Below are 17301 nucleotides of genomic sequence, written 5' to 3'. Positions count from 1 at the left end.
ATATCTGCAAAGTGGATATAATAACACCTATTTAGCAGGGCTATTTTGAGAATCCAATTTGATGCTGTATACAAAGTCCAGGATTTGAAATTAAAGGACCTGAGTTCTAATCCTGCCACTTGACTTGCAAGAGAATTGAAAAATCAATTACTATCTTTGTTTTCAGTACCTATAAAATGAGGGGAGGAGGTTGGATTAGATGATCCCAAAAGTCCTTTCTAGCTCAGGAACTATGCTTGTCATAGACATATATTTAATGGTTAGAGTGCTGGGCCTGGAGTCAAGAAGACCAGTATTCAATTCCAGCCTCGGATACTTAACTATATGACTCTGGCTAAGTCAGATTCCTCATCTACAAAATGGGGATGCCTATCTCCTAGGTTGTTGTGATAATCAAATGAGATAATTGTAAAAAGCTCTGTTCAGCACAGTGCCTGTAATATAATTGTTATAAATGTCAGCTATGACCTTAAAAAACAACCTCAGCATCATTTAATATGATGTTCTACAATCCCTTCAGGCCCTGACATTTTTATCCCTCCTGTTCCCTGCCCCTTCTCTACCCATCAAGGAGAGGGGAGTGTGCAGGTAGAAATCTTGGGGTGACAGTGGTGTGTGGCTCCCAAGACATGTCAGGAGTGTGTGTGTGTGTGTGTGTGTGTGTGTGTGTGTGTGTGTGTGTGTGATGGGAATTAACCTTACCCTTGGAAGCAAGCCCTTGCTTGACTTTTCAAGCAAGTGGTTTGTGGTCGATTGAACCAATAGTCTAGAGCACTGAATGCTAAAGAAGTCCTTGGAGATTTTAAACCCCAGCTGTGCCTCATCTGGAGTACCCTCTTGGATAGGTTGCTTTAATTCTCTGGGCTTCTGTTTCTTCTTCTGTAGAGTGGGGTAATAATAACCACCTCCCTCCCTTTACCACCATGTGTTGAGAAAATTGAAATGAAATTGCAGAAAGGAAATTGCTTTGAAAAGGATAAAATGTTAACATGACTGAAAGCAGAGTGAAATGAGAGGAACCAAAAGAACAATTTATGTGGTGCCCACCTGGTTCTAAAGAAAAATAGAAAACTCTAAAACCCTATCAGAGGTGTCAAACTGTGCAGCCTAAACCAGGTTACAATGTAATTGGAAATTTTTTAACAAAATAAAACAAAAATGTTTTGACAAAATAAAAATATAGTTCAATGTAGATAATGTGAATTTGTGGTTTTCTAAGTTGATATGCTGCTCCTACAGATTCATTTCTACATGAATTTAATACCAAGGGACTCTAATAGCTTTGGACAATACAACGAGAAAGCATGATTCCAGATGTCCGATAATGAAACATAGGTGAACCTACCTCCTAACTCAGAGGTGGTGACTTAGAGTACAGAGTGAGATATACATGAGTGATAGTATCACTCTTCAGGAACATTACCCTTTTGCCCTGCAACTATTTCTTAAAAATATGTTAAACCAATGCAAGGTCAACTTGGAAGGGAAGGCACTTGCACTGGCAAGTGAGAGTGGAAGAACAAGAATAACTTCATGCATTTTACAGCTATCTTTTAACATTCATCTTTTAAATTCTGAGTTCCAAATTCTTTCCCTTCTGCCCCTCCACCCATTGAAAACGCAAGCAATATGTTATAAATTATACATGTAAAGTCATGCAAAACATTTCCATATTAGCCATGTTTGCAAAAGGAAAAAAATTATACGTATACCAAAAAAGCAAAAAAAGTTAAAAAAATATAGGCTTCAATAACTTTACTCAATGTTCAGCAGTTCTCTCTCTGGGGGTGGATAGTATTTTTCAATATGGGTCCTTTGGAATTGTCTTGGATCATTGAACTGATCAGAGTAGCCAAGTCAGCTTCAGCGGAGTCTCAAAGGAAGCAAGGGCTTCTAAAAGGTATAGATGAGCTGTGAAGGGCAGAAGTGTGGGGAGGTGTTTAGAGCTTGGAGTCAGACTTGGGAGGTCCTAAAAATCAGAGTTGGGATTTATATTTTATTCTTTTGTGGACAGAAGCGCCTGAAGATTTTGGAGCAGAGGAGTTGCACTCATAACTTTCTGGCAGGAAAATGACTTTGACCACATTGTTGGTTGAATTTATCTGTAGTTCTCTGAGGTTTTCTCATCGGTCAAACTGGGATAACACCTTTGCCTATGATGAATTACCACCACCTACAGATTTAACCATATTAGATCCCACTAGTAAATTACTGGCACCTAAATGGCATAGTGGGGCTTGGAGTCAAGAAGACTCATTTTCCTGAGTTTAAATCCAGCCTTAAATCCAACATTTCCTAATGTTGTGACCCTGGACAAATCACTTCAACCTATTTGAAATGATGGCAATGTTAAAATAAAAGCTATCCACACAAAATTTTATGAAAAGAAACCCTCAAAAAAAAAAGACCTCTATGGAAAAACCCACCCCCTTCAATCTAAGCAATAGTTACTATGATGACAATGACATATCACTTAAAAATGACTTTTTTTTAAATTAAAGATCCTGGGGGCAGCTAGATGGTGCAGTAGATAGAGCACTGGCCCTGGACTCAGGAGGATCTGAGTTCAAATCAGCACTCAGACACTTATTATCTAGCTGTGTGATCACTTAACCTCATTGCCTTGCAAAAACAAAAAAAAAGTATTGCTACTTTTTCCTCTAACATAAAATATGTATTAAATATATATATAATGAATATTATATATATATATATATATATATATATATATATATATTACCCATTAGAATATAAGCTCTTTGAGGTCAAGTAAGCAGCCCTTCTGGGTTATATAAGATGGGAAGTAATCCTGTATTCCTGATGACACTGATCATGTCATATTTTGTTTTTTGGCTTTTGCAAGGCAATGAGGTTAAGTGACTTGCCCAAAGACACACAGCTAGGTAACTATTAAGTGTTTTAGGCTGGACTTGAACTCAGGTCCTGACTCCAGTGCCTGTGTTCTATCCTCTATACTACCTAGCTGCCCCATGCCTTCACTTCCAAACTAACCTTGCATCAACTTTATACATTCTTCGGATATATTGCAGAGGAAAAGAGGAGAGAATGTTCCTGAAGAGTGACACTATCACGCATGTATGTCTCACTCTGCTTTCTAAGTCCATCATCTCTGAGTCACGAGGTAGGAGTGTGTTTCATCATCAGTCATTTGGGATCATGGTCAGTTATTGTGTTGATCAAAGTGTTCTAGTCCACTGATTTTAAATTCAGATAGAAATAGAGGATCCAAATACAGTAGGAGGGAACTATCTCATTTCCAGGCATTTCCAGGAAAAAAGGAAAGAAGCACACATTTATCAATCATGTGCCAGGCACTGTGCTAATTTCTCTGCCAATATCTCATTTGATCTTCCCAACAACTTTTTGGGGGAGGTGCTATTACCACTATTTTACAGTTGAGAAAACTGAAGCAGAGAGAAGTGACTTACCCAGGGATACATAACCAGAAAGTTACTAGGATTGAATTTGAACTCAGGTCTCCCTGACTCCAGGCCCTTCTGTTTCTAGAGCCAATGTTTGCTTTGTTTTGTTTTTTGAAAGAGTGACATATATTGATGGAACAGCAATGGGGGGTTGCTCTTCTTTCCTCCATCTCCCCACTCCCTCCATCCTCAACTCCACTAGCCGGTTACTGGCTCACACATATAAGATGTGTACCCTTGCTCTGAGCCCCAAGTTCCTAAGGACTCAAACATAAGAGTTTTAGACAGAACTGACATGGCACTAATACCCCTGAGGTAAGACAGTGTCTCAGTTCTCAGTGTGGTCAGCAAAGAACACTGTAACTTAGCTGTGTGATTGTTGTTGACTGATTGATTGATTTCCTGATTAAAAGTTTCTTTACTGGCACCAAAACCAAAACCAAATCATCCCCAATCCCTAAAGTATAAGGTATGTGTCATAGGATGGTTATAAGATATTTGGAGCATTCAGAGGGGTTACTTTTTTACTTTTTACTTTACTTTTACTTTTTTACTTTTGCTGAAGGGAAAAAATTCTCCAATTTCCATGAGGAAACCAATAGTCCCTACTCTATCAGAAGATAAGATATAACATTTACATATATATATGGTTATCCTTAAGGATGAGAATGACTAGAGGAAAAGGACAGTAATAAAACAAAGGATAAAGGCCCTTGGAGGCAGAATTGTGGTCAGAGATTTTTTTTTTTTAGGTTTTTGCAAGGCAATGGGGTTAAGTGGCTTGCCCAAGGCCACACAGCTAGGTAATTATTAAATGTCTGAGCCGGGATTTGAACTCAGGTACTCCTGACTCCAGGGCCAGTGCTCTATCCACTGTGCCACCTAGCTGCCCTCAGGGATCTTTTGAAATCTCTTGGGCAGCTAAATGGCCCAGAGGATAGAAATTCTGACCTGGAGTCAGGAAGATTTGAGTTCAAATCCAGCCTCAAACATTTATTAGTTGTGTGATCCTGCACAAGTCACTTAATCCTGTTTATCTTAGTTCCTCATCTATAAAATGACCTAGAGAAGGAAATGGCAAACCACCCCAGGATCTTTGCCAATAAAACACCAAAATGGCATCATGAAGTCGGACTTGACTGAACAAAAATAGTTTCTTGACTTGGTTGGTTCTTGTCCTTCATTATTGAAGAAGACAAAAATGACATCAGTATGATTAAGACAAATGACAGTGTGTCTTACTATGGCTGATCAAACCAATAGGACCTCAGAATGATCTACTACACAGATCAGGCACAAATAGTCCGTGTCCACACCTGGGATGGTTTCTCTAAACTTATGGATGTCACATTATCTTTGAGCTGCTTTAATTCTACCCTTCTTATAGAGTGCAGCCCCCCTCACTGATGAGGGCATGCCATGCTGGGTGCTCCTGTGCCAGTGTCTCCCATGCTGTACAATCAATTCCAAAGTTCTTAAGAGAGACTTCAGGGGGTCCTGGTATCGTTTCTTCTGATTCCCTTATGAGTGCTTGCCCTATGTGAATTCTCCATAAAATAGGCCTTATGACAAGAGTATGGCTGGTATTCTAACAATGTGTCCAGCCCATTGTGGTTGCACTCTGTAGTAATGTTGGAAATACTCAAGTTTAGCTTGAGACAGTGTCTCCTGACTCTTAGGCCAGTCAGTAATATTCCCATAAGACCAGTTTCTTCTCTAATACTTGTCTTTGTAGCAATTTCCCTGGACTTCAATTATCTATAAGATAAATATTCAACAATGAGCATTTATTAATTTCCTATTATGTGTAGGTTCTGGTGATATAAAGCCCTTCTCTCCCCCACCCCCCTTGCAAAAAAAGTCCCTGCCCTCAATGGGCTTACATTCAAATGAAAAATGAAACAGGTATACAACTTAAATATCAAATGAATATAATACAAATATATATATACCAGAGTCTCAGTCTCTCAGACTAGCAGGAATGTGTGTCTACCTTCCCATTTAGATATCTCTATCTCTCACATTATCCCCTTCAATCTGAGTTCTTTCTCCCCTGTTGGAAGTGTTGCCCAACACACCTGCCAAACACACGAATCTAATTCTTAGCTGGAGATCCCTTTGAGTCAAATCTTTAGCTTATTTTCTCATCAGTTTGGACATATTATAATTGATTCAGTCTGGTAAGGATCTACAATTCATTCATCAAGTCTATAAGCATTAATTAAATGCCTCCCTTCTTTGGTACCAGGAGCTATGTGCTTGAGATTCAAATACAAAAATAAGATAGTCCCTACCCTCACGAAGCTTATATTCTATCAGGGCATGTAATGTATATATATGTGTGTGTGTGTATACATACATACATATATATATATATATACATATATATATATATACATATATATATAATTGCTTGGGAAGCACTGGGTGGGATAAAAAAGGCTTCAAGATAAAGCTAGAGCTTGATCTGACTCTTGAAGAGAGAATTTCTATGAATTGGGAAGAAGGAAGGAGAATATTCTACTATAATAGAAAACAGATAATACAAACAGGAGATGGAAAAACAGAAGTGAGAACTTCTTTTCATCATCTATACCTTAGTAGATAAGCCTTAGAAATAGGCCTGATGGCTAGATGGCGTAATAGCACCGGCCCTGGAGTCAAGAGTACCTGAGTTCAAATCCAGCCTCAGACACTTAATAATTACCTAGCCATGTGGCCTTGGGCAAGCCACTTAACCCCAATGCCTTGCTCCCCCCCCCAAAAAAAAGAGGCCTGAGCCTCAGAGAGGTCCATGATTACAGAGCTAATACATTAGAAACCACATATGAAGCCAGGTCATCCTATAGTTATAAATTCAGTGTTCTATTCACACCATCTCTCACAATAACATTTATTTCCATAGGATCTTTAGGTCTAAAACTTTCCTTGAAACCCTTCTGTAAAGTAGACAACAGCACCAGATTTATACCTTTCATTGACAGACTTGCTCCAAGTGACAATTAGTTTTGTACCTAAAATCCAAAGCAAGGTCTTTTCTATTTACCATGGCATATAAGAAACAGCATGGTAATGTAGGGAGCACCCCGGGTAGCCGTATGACCTAAGGAAAATAACAACGTCCCTGATTCTCAGACTTCTCATCTATAGAATGAAGGGATTGTATATGAATAAACTGGATGTTCTTTACAACTCTAAAACTGATTCTCTGACCTCTCTGGGCCTCGGTTTCCTCATCTCCTAAAATGAAGCTGTTGACCTAGATGATCTGCAAACTCTACACTTAAGATCTTATCAAAGGGAATAGTCTTTGAGAGAGTCAGAAAGGTAGTTTGGAGTCATATTATGAAGAACCTCCAGTGTCAGGCTAGGGATTCTCTAACTCTTATCTTGTAAGTAAAGAATTTTGAAAGGGTTTTGAGCAGAGGCGTGACCTACAATACATTAAGATATATTACATCATTTGGTGAGAAGTACTTGAAATCCTAGACTATAAGGCAGGTGGTCACCTGGTTGGGTTCCCATACAGGTATTGGCCTCCTCTGTTCCCAAATCACATGTGTCAGCTGATGATGAAATCACAGATGATGATTATGCCCTCAGTTCAGGCCTAGCTAGGGTCCACTCCCATTCTTGACTAGGGAATCCATGGTACTTTGACTACCTCCTTGAGTCTGAAAATGCCTAGATGTATAGATCTATGTCCTACTGAGTTTGATGGTCATTAAATTGAACTAAATTGAAAGTCTCCCATAAATAGCCTAGAGAGAGGCTTCAAAGGGGTTTCCAGTTTTATGGGGGAAGGAGAAGGGGAAGAAGAAACATCTACATACCCAATATATGGAGAATGGCTTTTAAAGTCTTTTATATTCATGTAACAGGTCATTATGGTGTCATAAAAGCAATATATGTGAATAATCCAAGGAAATCCAGGAAGATGTGGAAACAAAAGACCAGTGAAACCAGAACAGAAGAGTAACTTGACTTGCAACTGGAGAGAACAGAAAATTAAATAAAAGGTAACAAAACTGCCAGATTTGGAAGGAAGCATGGATACAATCTAATTATTTAGGTGTGTTGTTCAATACCATTCTTTTATTTTAGTTGGTTAAAATGTACTGGAGAGAAATGGCATGGCAACATGAATAGAAAGCTGGCTTCCAATCCTGCCTTTGATACATTGTGAATGTGAGACCTTGTCCAAGTCCCTTAATTTTTCAGTGCTCTAAAAATCCAAATTTCAGCTGAGTTTCTGCTCTGTGTTGATAAGAGGCATTTTCCAGATTGGGAAGCTCTTTCATAGATAAACTCATAGGCCCTGACCCTGTCTCTCCATTCCAAAAAAATGAAGTTTATAGTTAAAATTTTAAACAGCTTACTCTCATGAATCTCAAATATCCTCTAAGCTTCATTCTTTCATAGAAGAGTAGGAAAGTTAAGCAGATTCGGGACTGGTTGATAGGAGAGTCCCTAAGAGTCACAAAGACCAAAGTATACTAGTTCTGCACTTAGAGGTTCTGGGTCCAAAACTTACCTCACATGTTTATTCCTGAATGATTTGGGGCAGAGAAAATTTCCTTGGGTCTCAGTTTTCTGCTCAAAAATGAGAGACAGGTTAAATGGCATCTGAGGTTTGTTTAAATTCCAGATCTATAATCTGCAACTATGATCCTGGTCCCTAGCCTCACAGCCAGGTGTTGATGATTGGAGCTGCCAAAAACTGAAGAGCATAAGGTCTAAGTCCCCAACCCCTTCCTCTCCCTAGGGAAGTAACAGACAGATAGACCAAAGCTAATCCTGTGCAGCACCATTGTAATACAAATTACTTTGTCATCTGATACCATACCAACATTTGGTATCAACCATATTGGGGAAAGATGTTCCAGAACATTCCCCCAATTCCTTTGAAGATGTGGGATCTATGGGAATAAAGCATTGCATTAATTAGTCTTTTTTTAAATAAATTGTTTTTGCTGATTTTTTCATTTATTTTTTAAGAAGGGGTGGCCCTCAAGGCAAGTGGATCAACATGGGAGGAAATGTGATATATAAAAACAAGAGATATCAATACCAACTCTGTGTTTTACTTTGTTTTGTTTAAAGAAAAAAATCCAGGCTTAATTCTCCCTAGTATGTTAACATCTACTCTGCCTATCGAAAGGCTACTGGGGAGACCAGGTAATACAATAGAGGTACAAAAATTTTGAAATCTTTAAAGCATCATACAGATGTTAGAAAATAGTCTAATTTGGTCCTTACACACCATTCTTATGAAGTAAGATGGGCAGAAATTATAATTTTCATTTTACAAATAGCTCTGCGAGGATCCTACTCCAATGCCTTTGTGCTTTGAAGGTGAACCTGGATTCTCAAAGGTCATACCAACTTTTGCCAGAGTGGGCTTTGGCAGATTCCCTCAAAGATGGAAAATATGATTCTAGCAAATTTCAACCTATTCCTGGAGGACCAGCTATCATCAACCAAGAGTTGATGAAATCTTGGGTCATGTCAACTTACAAAATAGAGAAAAATTTAACATGATCCATAGTTCATCACGTAGGTTCCCTTTTACTTCCACTGTGAAGGTTTTGCAGTGACAGAAGGTGCTAAGAATCACAGTTTTTTAAGTCATCCATAAACACCATTGATGTTGGTACTCTTCAAGTCGGATCTCTGCCTAACAACCAATGAAATGACAAACTATGGAAGAACTGAACTGTATTTTTTGAATCACTTTAGTGTTTCTTAGTACTGTTGAGAATCTACAAAATTCTTTTATCACATGTTGTTGGTTCAAGTTCCTTCATAGTCTTATTTGCTTAATATGCTTTGGTTTCTCTTTAAGGTTTTACTCATTCTTCCTACTGTTCTTAGGCTCCTCTCAGTTTATTTGTTTTCATGCTAACTTTTTTTTTATTAAGGCTTCTTATTTTTTGGTATTTCAGATTTTTTTCTTTTATGTCCTATTACTACTGTCATTCCTTTGGCCTGCTCCTTTTAGTGGCACATGACTCCCCAAGGTTGGACCACTCATGATATCAGTATCCTCACACTAGGAAATATAGGTGTTAGTTGCCCAATGTCTCTGCCCTGAGGAACCTCTGAGAGGAGATGAATGCTCTCCAGTAGTTTTCTAGTCCTTAGGTCCAATGCTCTGTTTCCCTTAGTCTGTAATTCTGATCATATCCACACGCACCACCATATTTTCAGCCTATCCAACTTCTCCTTCCATTCTCTGGATTTTACAGAGTCACCATCTGTCATTTCTTTGAAGAGTTGAGGTGAGAGGGTAGGGGACTATGTTGGGCAAGATCACTAAAGGCACATGAGATTCATATGGCTAGGCCCTCCCCAAGCACAAGCCTGTGAGTTTCCTTGCGTTGTGGTGAGCCTGTGAAGTCAGATGGGTGAGGGGTACCAAGTCAGAATTCTTAGTATTCAAGTTTATCAGATGTAAACTCAAAGAGTTTGTAAGTAGTGCAAGGGTTTCTGTCTTCTTATTTTGTGGAATCAGCTGTAAGTGCTCTTAAAAACTTTTTTTAAGCCTTTGAGTTGAAAAGGTTTATACAAGTATCTGTTCTGGGGTGGCTAGGTGGTGCAGTGGATAGAGCACTGGCCCTGGAGTCAGGAGTACCTGAGTTCAAATCCAGCCTCACACACACTTAATAATGACCTAGCCGTGTGGCCTTAGGCAAGCCACTTAACCTCATTTGCCTTGCAAAAACCTAAAAAAAAAAAAAGGATCTGTTCTGCTATATTGCTAGTCACATGACTCAATTGACAATCTCATTGTAAATGAAACCAGAAAATGCAAAGAAGTCAAGGTCAAATAGAGTGAAGACTTGGGTTCTTCTTGGAGAGAGACAAGTAAAGGAATGAAGAGGTTGGTTTCATTGGGAACCCTGAGGCAATGAAGGATTATCACTTCATGGAAAACTAGTCATCTTGGCTTGCAATGCTCATGACAAGAGCAGTCCAACTACCACCTGTAGCTTATGCACTAACTCATGCATCAGGGACAAAATCGTAGAGAAATATTTTTTTAATTATTGATATCTTTCTTTTTGTATCACAAAAACTTAACAAGTGTTCAGCAAAACTAAGTGCTAACAAATCTATAAATATGTGTATTGTTCCATTCCAGTAATCCCCTACCCCTGCAAAAAAAAAAAAGAAAGATAGCATTCAGTATGCAATGCATTTCATGAAATCCTCCAAACACACATATTAGCAACAATTATCACCATTTCTTATACAAGTTCAACCACTATAGTTACCATGGTAAAGAGGCCTGGAAATTGCCTCTCTTCCAGGAGATACTTGCCCTCCTTGTTAAACAGAGACACATGGTAGTCAAGGGCAACAATAGTTTAGAAGACAAGCTCATTGGCACCATGAAATTAGAAGCATTATTGGCTTTAATAAAATAAATGGAAAAGGAAACAAGTCTGAAGAAACTATGAGATTCAAGTAAGTTAAATCATCCCAAGAACATTTATAGCTATAACTGGAAGAGGGACAAAATCCAGAAAGATACAAAAATGGAACAGGTTGGTCATAGTTTCTATAGTGATCTATTTTCATCATCACTGACAGCAACACCACCATTTTTGGACTTTAACATGTAAGTAACCAATTTATATGTAGTTCTTAAGGACATGAAGTTGGGAAGGGAGACTGAACCAGACTAAGAACATACTAAAAAGACTCATGCTGGAAACACAGTGTATTTTCCAAACACTGAAAAATTATGTTTCATGATACCTCAAAGAAGGGAGATTAGCAAAAGAAATAAGCAATAAGCAAATTACAGCAACAATGTGATTGAGAAGATATTAGTAATTACCAAGCCATAAGCCTACTTATCTCCATAAAGATCTGTAAAAGAATGATCAACACACTTACTTGGAGTATCCTTGATGAAATTATGAGAAGAGAGGAGGTAGGCTCTCACAGATTTTTGATAATGAAATATTAAAAAGTAGATGACATTTTCCAATCAATTGAGAAGGCTGTCTACAATAGATACCTCCATCTATTCTCATTCTCTTAATTCCCTACAATCTGGCTTCCAGTCTCATCATTCTACTGAAACTCCTTTCTCCAAAGTTACTGGGATTAATTAGCAAATCCAATTTTTTTTCCTTAATCTTCATGCTTCCCGACCTCTTTGCAACCCTTGACATTGTCCATCGCCCCTTTCTCTTTAATATTCTCTTCTGTCTGATTTTTGAGACACTGCTATCTCCTGGTTCTCCTCCTATCACTCCTTCTAAGTTTCCTTTATTGGATCTTTATCCAGGTCATGCATTCTAACTATGGATGTTCCCCAGATATATGTCCTGGGTCCTTTTTCTTTACCTTGGTGATCTCATCAGCTCCCATGGATTCTATTATAATCTCCAGGTTGATGACTCTCAAAACAATTCATCTTGCTCTTACCTCAATGTTGAACTCTAATTTCACTTCACCAACTGCCTATAAAACGTTTTGAATTGGATGTTCTCTAGACATCTTAAATTCAACATGTCCAAGACTGAGCTCACTATCTTTTCTCTCAAACACCTCCCTCTCCTTCCAAATTTCCCTATTAGTGTCAAGGGCACTACCATTTTCCTAGTCCTCCAGGCTTGCAACCTAGTGTATATCATCTCAATTCATCACTATCTCTCACCCCACTTATATTCAATCTGTTGTTAAAGCCTATTGATTGCTTCTTTGCAACATCTCTCAAATATATTCCTTAATCTCCTCTGGTACCCGACATTTGCTACCACTCTGGTACAAATAGGTATTTAAGGAGGGCTTGTTCATCCACCTTTGGTGTCCATCCACAACTAAACTCTCACCTGTGGCTCCAAGAAGCTGTAGCATGTACATTGGCCACAGTAAACTGTCTCAGCAGATTGAGGATAACTCATAGGCCTCAAACCTTTTAGTGAAATTTTAGTGAAATTTAGTGAAAATTTCCCCCAGTGGAATGGAATTATGAGAACAATTTGCTCCAACAACCATGAAGGTGGATGGAGCAGGCACTATGGATTGCTTAGAGCTTGGTCAGATGTCAAAGATGCCAATGAGATCCACTGCCTCCTGTTGTTTTGATTTTTATCTTGCATTGCAATGACTCAAGAACAGAGAGTAAGGCTAATGACTTTGTGTAACTTTGCCTCACTTAAATCCAATTCACTGACAAATGAGATATCACCCCTTGACATCATTGATCCTTTTCAAAAATAAACAACAACAGACTCTAACTTTCATATACCTGGATTATTGCAAGAGGTTGGTTGGTTGGTTGGTTGGTTGGTCTGTGTACCCATTCCAGCTTATCCTCCCTTTAACCACTAAAGCGATTTTACTAAAATACATGCCTAATCATCTAACATACAGACAAACAGGCACACACCCCACTCAATAAATCTCAGTTCCTTCCTTATCATTTCCAGGATTGAATGGAAAATCCTCTGACATTCAAAGTCCTCATGCCCTAGATCCCCTCAGCCCATCTTTCCTTTCTTCTTATACTTTATCTACACCCTCCACATACTCTTTGATTGTGAGATTGACCTTGTGGCTATTACTTGAACTAGACTATCTATTAGCTCTGGGCATTTTCAATGATTGTCCTCCAAGCATGGAGTACTCTCCCTCCTTAATTCTACCTCTTGGTTTCTTTGGTTTCTGTTAAGTCCCAGATAAAATGCTACCTTCTACTGGAAGTCTTTCCAATCCCTCTTAATTCTATTCTTTCCCTCCCTTGATAATTTCCCTTTAATTCTATATACATATATAGAGAGAGTTTATTTGTACCTAGTATTGTTTAAGTCTAGTTAGATAGCTAGGTGCAATGGATAGAGTGCCAGTCCTGGCGACTCATCTTCATGAGTTCAAATCTAGTCTCAGACACTTTCTAGCTATGCAACTCTGGGCAAGTCACTTAACCCCATTTGTCTAACTTTCCTTATCTATTAAAAAAAAAGCTAGAGAAGGAAATGTCAACCACTGTAGTATCTTTGCCAAGAAAACCTCAAATGAGATCACAAAAAGATGGATATAATTGAAAAAAAGACTAAACAACAAATGATCTGATTATTTGTAATCAGTATTGCCCATTGATATAGAACTCTCTATTGGTGGAGATGAATGCCCTCTGCTTTTGGTGTTTCTGATTTCCACCTTTGAATAAAAAGATGGACAAGGTCAACTCCCCTTCTTATTGCTGAATAGATAATTTTCAGAAAAAATCCAAACTATTAGTATCCATATTTAAAAAAAACCTTTAAATCACTATTAGAGAAATGCAAATTAAAATTCAAAGATACCTCCTTTAAACATTTAATGAAATTCAGAATTTACAGACCAGAAATGAATAGAAAATTTGACTCACAAGATTCAAGAGAAGCATAAAAAGGTAAACATAAAAAAGAACCATAAGGGACTTAAACTTATTAGACTCTTATATGGGAAGATGATACATGTAACTCCTAAGAACTTGATCATTATTAGGACAGTTTTTAAAAAGTCTACAAAGAAAGAGTATAGATGTGAGCTGATTCTCACCCATCAGATTAGTGAAGATTGCAGAAAAAGAAAATGACAAATGCTGGAGGGGATGTAGGGAAATAGGTACATCAATGAACTGTAGGCAGAGCTATGAACTAGTCCAACCACTGTGGAAAGCAATTTGGAATTATGCCCCAAGAGCTATTAAAATGTGCATATCCTTTGATCCAGTGATACTACTACTACTACTACTCTTCTAAGGAGATCAAGGAAAGAGGGAAAGGATTCATGTACAAAAATACTTATAACAACTTTTTATTGTGGTGGCAGAGAGCTACAACTGAGGGAATATGCTCATCAACTGTGGAAAGACTAAAGTTATGAGATATAAATGTGATGGAATACTATTGTGCTGTAAGAAATATATGAAGCAATATATGAAGCAATATCAGCAATGAGCCCTGGCTTCAGGAGCTCTCAAACCAGAGATGCTAAGGGAATCAGATAACTGGTAAGAAAGAGATTACAGGGAACCCTTTGCTGGCACTGGTACAGCTAATGTTGATCGGCAACTCTATTGCCCATAGTTGCAGTTCCAAGGCAAGGAGGAACACATGATTGGTTACAGGGTTCCTGGTCACAGTTCCAGGAGCACTAGTATTTGAGACTTCAGGAGAGAAAGGGGCTTTCCTGGTTAAAGAGCTGGGGACATAGGGGGAGAGCAGTGAACACACCTCTCCCAGGATAATATCATGTTGAAAACACCAAAAACTTGCAGACCCCAGAATAGCTTTGAAAACAACAGCATAAAAAATGCCTGAAGCAGTGCCTCCCCATGTGAACAAAGCCCAACTTAACATCAAATTCAAAGTGAAAAAAGTTGAAAAATTGAGCAAGCCAAATAAAAGAACTTGACTATAAAAAGCTATTGGCAGGGAAGGCCAAAACATAAATTTAGAAGACAACAATGTGAAAACATCTACAACCTCAAAGAAAAATGCTAACTGGACCCAAATGCAATAAGAATTCCTGGAAGAGTTCGATTAGATTAGTAGAGAAAAACTGGGAAAAGACATGAGAGTAATGTAAAAATATGAAAAGAATTAACAGCTTTGTAAAAAAGAGGCACAAAAATATTGAAACTACCTCCTCAAAAAACATGGTAAGATGAACTGATGCTGAGCGAGATGAACATAACTGGAAAGACATTGTACACCTTAACAGTAACATGGGAGTGATGACCAACTTTGATAGACTTGCTCATTCCATCAGTGTAACAATAAGGGACAATTCTGGGGTATCTGTGACAGAGAATACCATCTGTATCCAGAGAAAGAATTGTGGAGTTTGAACAAAGACAAAAAACTATTACCTTTAACTTAGGGGAAAAAACCCATTATCTTATTATTCAATTCTGCTATCTCTTATACTATATTTTTCTTCCTTAAGGATATGATTTTTCTCTCATCACATTCAACTTAGATCAATGTATACCATGGAAACATTGTAAAGACTAACAGATTGCCTTCTGTGGGGGAGGGAGGGAAGGAAGATTAAGAGAAAAATTGTAAAACTCAAAATAAATAAAATCTCAAAAAAAAAAAAACATGGTAAGGGGAAAAGAGGCACAAAAATTCAATGAAGAAAAGAACTTTAAAAAATCAGAATTTGACTCCATGACTCTATGAAACCTTATAAAACAATAAAACAAAGTCAAAAGAATGAAAAAATGCAAGAAAAAAATATGAAATGCCACTTTGGAAAAACAACAAAATTGGAAAATAGATTAGGAGGGATAATGAAAACCGTGGTGAAGAAAAAAAAAACCTTAGATGTCAGTGTATAAGAAATTATGAAAAACTGCCTCAGTATCTTAGATACAGAGGGTAAATTAGAGATTGAAAGAATCTACCAATATCTCTTAAAAGACATCCCAAAATGAAAACTCCCAGGAATATTATGACCAAATTCCAGAGCTCCCAGATCAAGGAGAAAAATATTGTAAGAATATTGTAAGAAAATTGTAAGGAAACAATTTGAGTATTATGAAGACATGGTAAGAATCTCACAAGATTTAGCAGCTTCCACATTAAAGGAGTTGGGAGCTTGAAATATAATTTTCTGGAAGGCAAAGGAGATCAGAAAATAAGGGTATAATGCTTCATGGGAAAAAATGAACATCTTAAAAAATAGAGAATTTCAATTCCTGTTGAAAAGACCATAGCTGAAAGGAAATTTCACTTTCAAATGCATTATTTAAGAGAAGCAAAAAAGGTAAACATGAAAGAGAATCATAAGGGACTTACACTGCTTACAGTTCTATATGAAAAGATAGCACATAACCCCTGAGAACTTTATCATTATTAGATAAATTTTTTTAAAAATGTCTACACAGGGGCGGCTAGGTAGCACAGCGGATAGAATACCAGCCCTGGAGTCAGGATTGCCTGAGTTCAAATCCATCCTCAGACACTTAATAATCACCTAGCTGTGTGGCTTTGGGCAAGCCACTTAACCCTATTGCCTTGCAACAAAATAATAATAATAATAATAATAATAATATAAAATAAAAATGTCTACACAGAAGGCATGGATATTAGTTGATTAGGTTGGGATGATATCAAAAAAAATGGAGTAAGAAAGATGGATACAACAAAAAAAAAAGAAAGATGGATACACTCAGAAGGGAAAAGGGAGATGTAGATAAGGGAAATAGAGATAATCAGGGAAGCTACATTTTTCTATAAGGTACCACAGACAATGAAGTAACACCAAGGAAAAATTTAAGCAAGTTTCTCTAACAAAGACCTCATTTCTCAAATATATAAGGAATTGAGTGAAATTTATAAAAATAAGAGCCATTCCTCAATAAATGGTCAAAGGATATGAACAGTCAGTTTTAAGAAGAAATCAAAGCTATCTATAGTCATAATGAAAAAACACTAAATCACAATTGATTAGAGAAAGACAAATTAAAGAAATTTTGAGTTGATACCTTATACCTATCAGAAATAACATAAAGGAATTGAATGAGAAAAAATAGGAATATTAATAAATTGTTGATGGAATAGTGAAGTAGTCCAACTATTTTGGGCAATAATTTAGAACTATGCCCAAAGAACTATAAAGCTGTACATACCCTTTGAGCCAACAATACCACAACTAGGTCTGTATCCTACAGATACAGAGATCAAAGAAAGATACAGAGATAAAAATGTCAAAGAAAAACCTATATAACCTTGGGCAAGTGATTTACCCTCTCTGAGTCTTAGTTCCTCGTCTAAATCAGATAGTCCTCATCTGTATCTGAGGTCCCTTTTAGCTCTTAAATCAATGAACCTATGAAATCTTC

The 17301-nt window shown here is 37.5% G+C and overlaps 1 long non-coding RNA gene across 1 annotated transcript in view; it reads left to right on the top strand.

The window, feature by feature from the left end:
• The first annotated feature begins 7081 nt into the window (after positions 1-7081).
• The window catches only part of LOC141501042 (uncharacterized), a 44396-nt gene continuing 34176 nt past the window's right edge, over positions 7082-17301 (top strand). Inside the window, exon 1 of the long non-coding RNA XR_012472117.1 lies at positions 7082-7462. This is a non-coding gene — a long non-coding RNA (uncharacterized LOC141501042). The remainder of the gene's footprint in view (positions 7463-17301) is intronic.

The sequence above is a fragment of the Macrotis lagotis genome, chromosome X (genome assembly GCF_037893015.1).
Source record: "Macrotis lagotis isolate mMagLag1 chromosome X, bilby.v1.9.chrom.fasta, whole genome shotgun sequence".
Lineage (NCBI taxonomy): Eukaryota > Metazoa > Chordata > Mammalia > Peramelemorphia > Peramelidae > Macrotis > Macrotis lagotis.
This window is presented reverse-complemented; position numbering and strand designations above follow the sequence as displayed.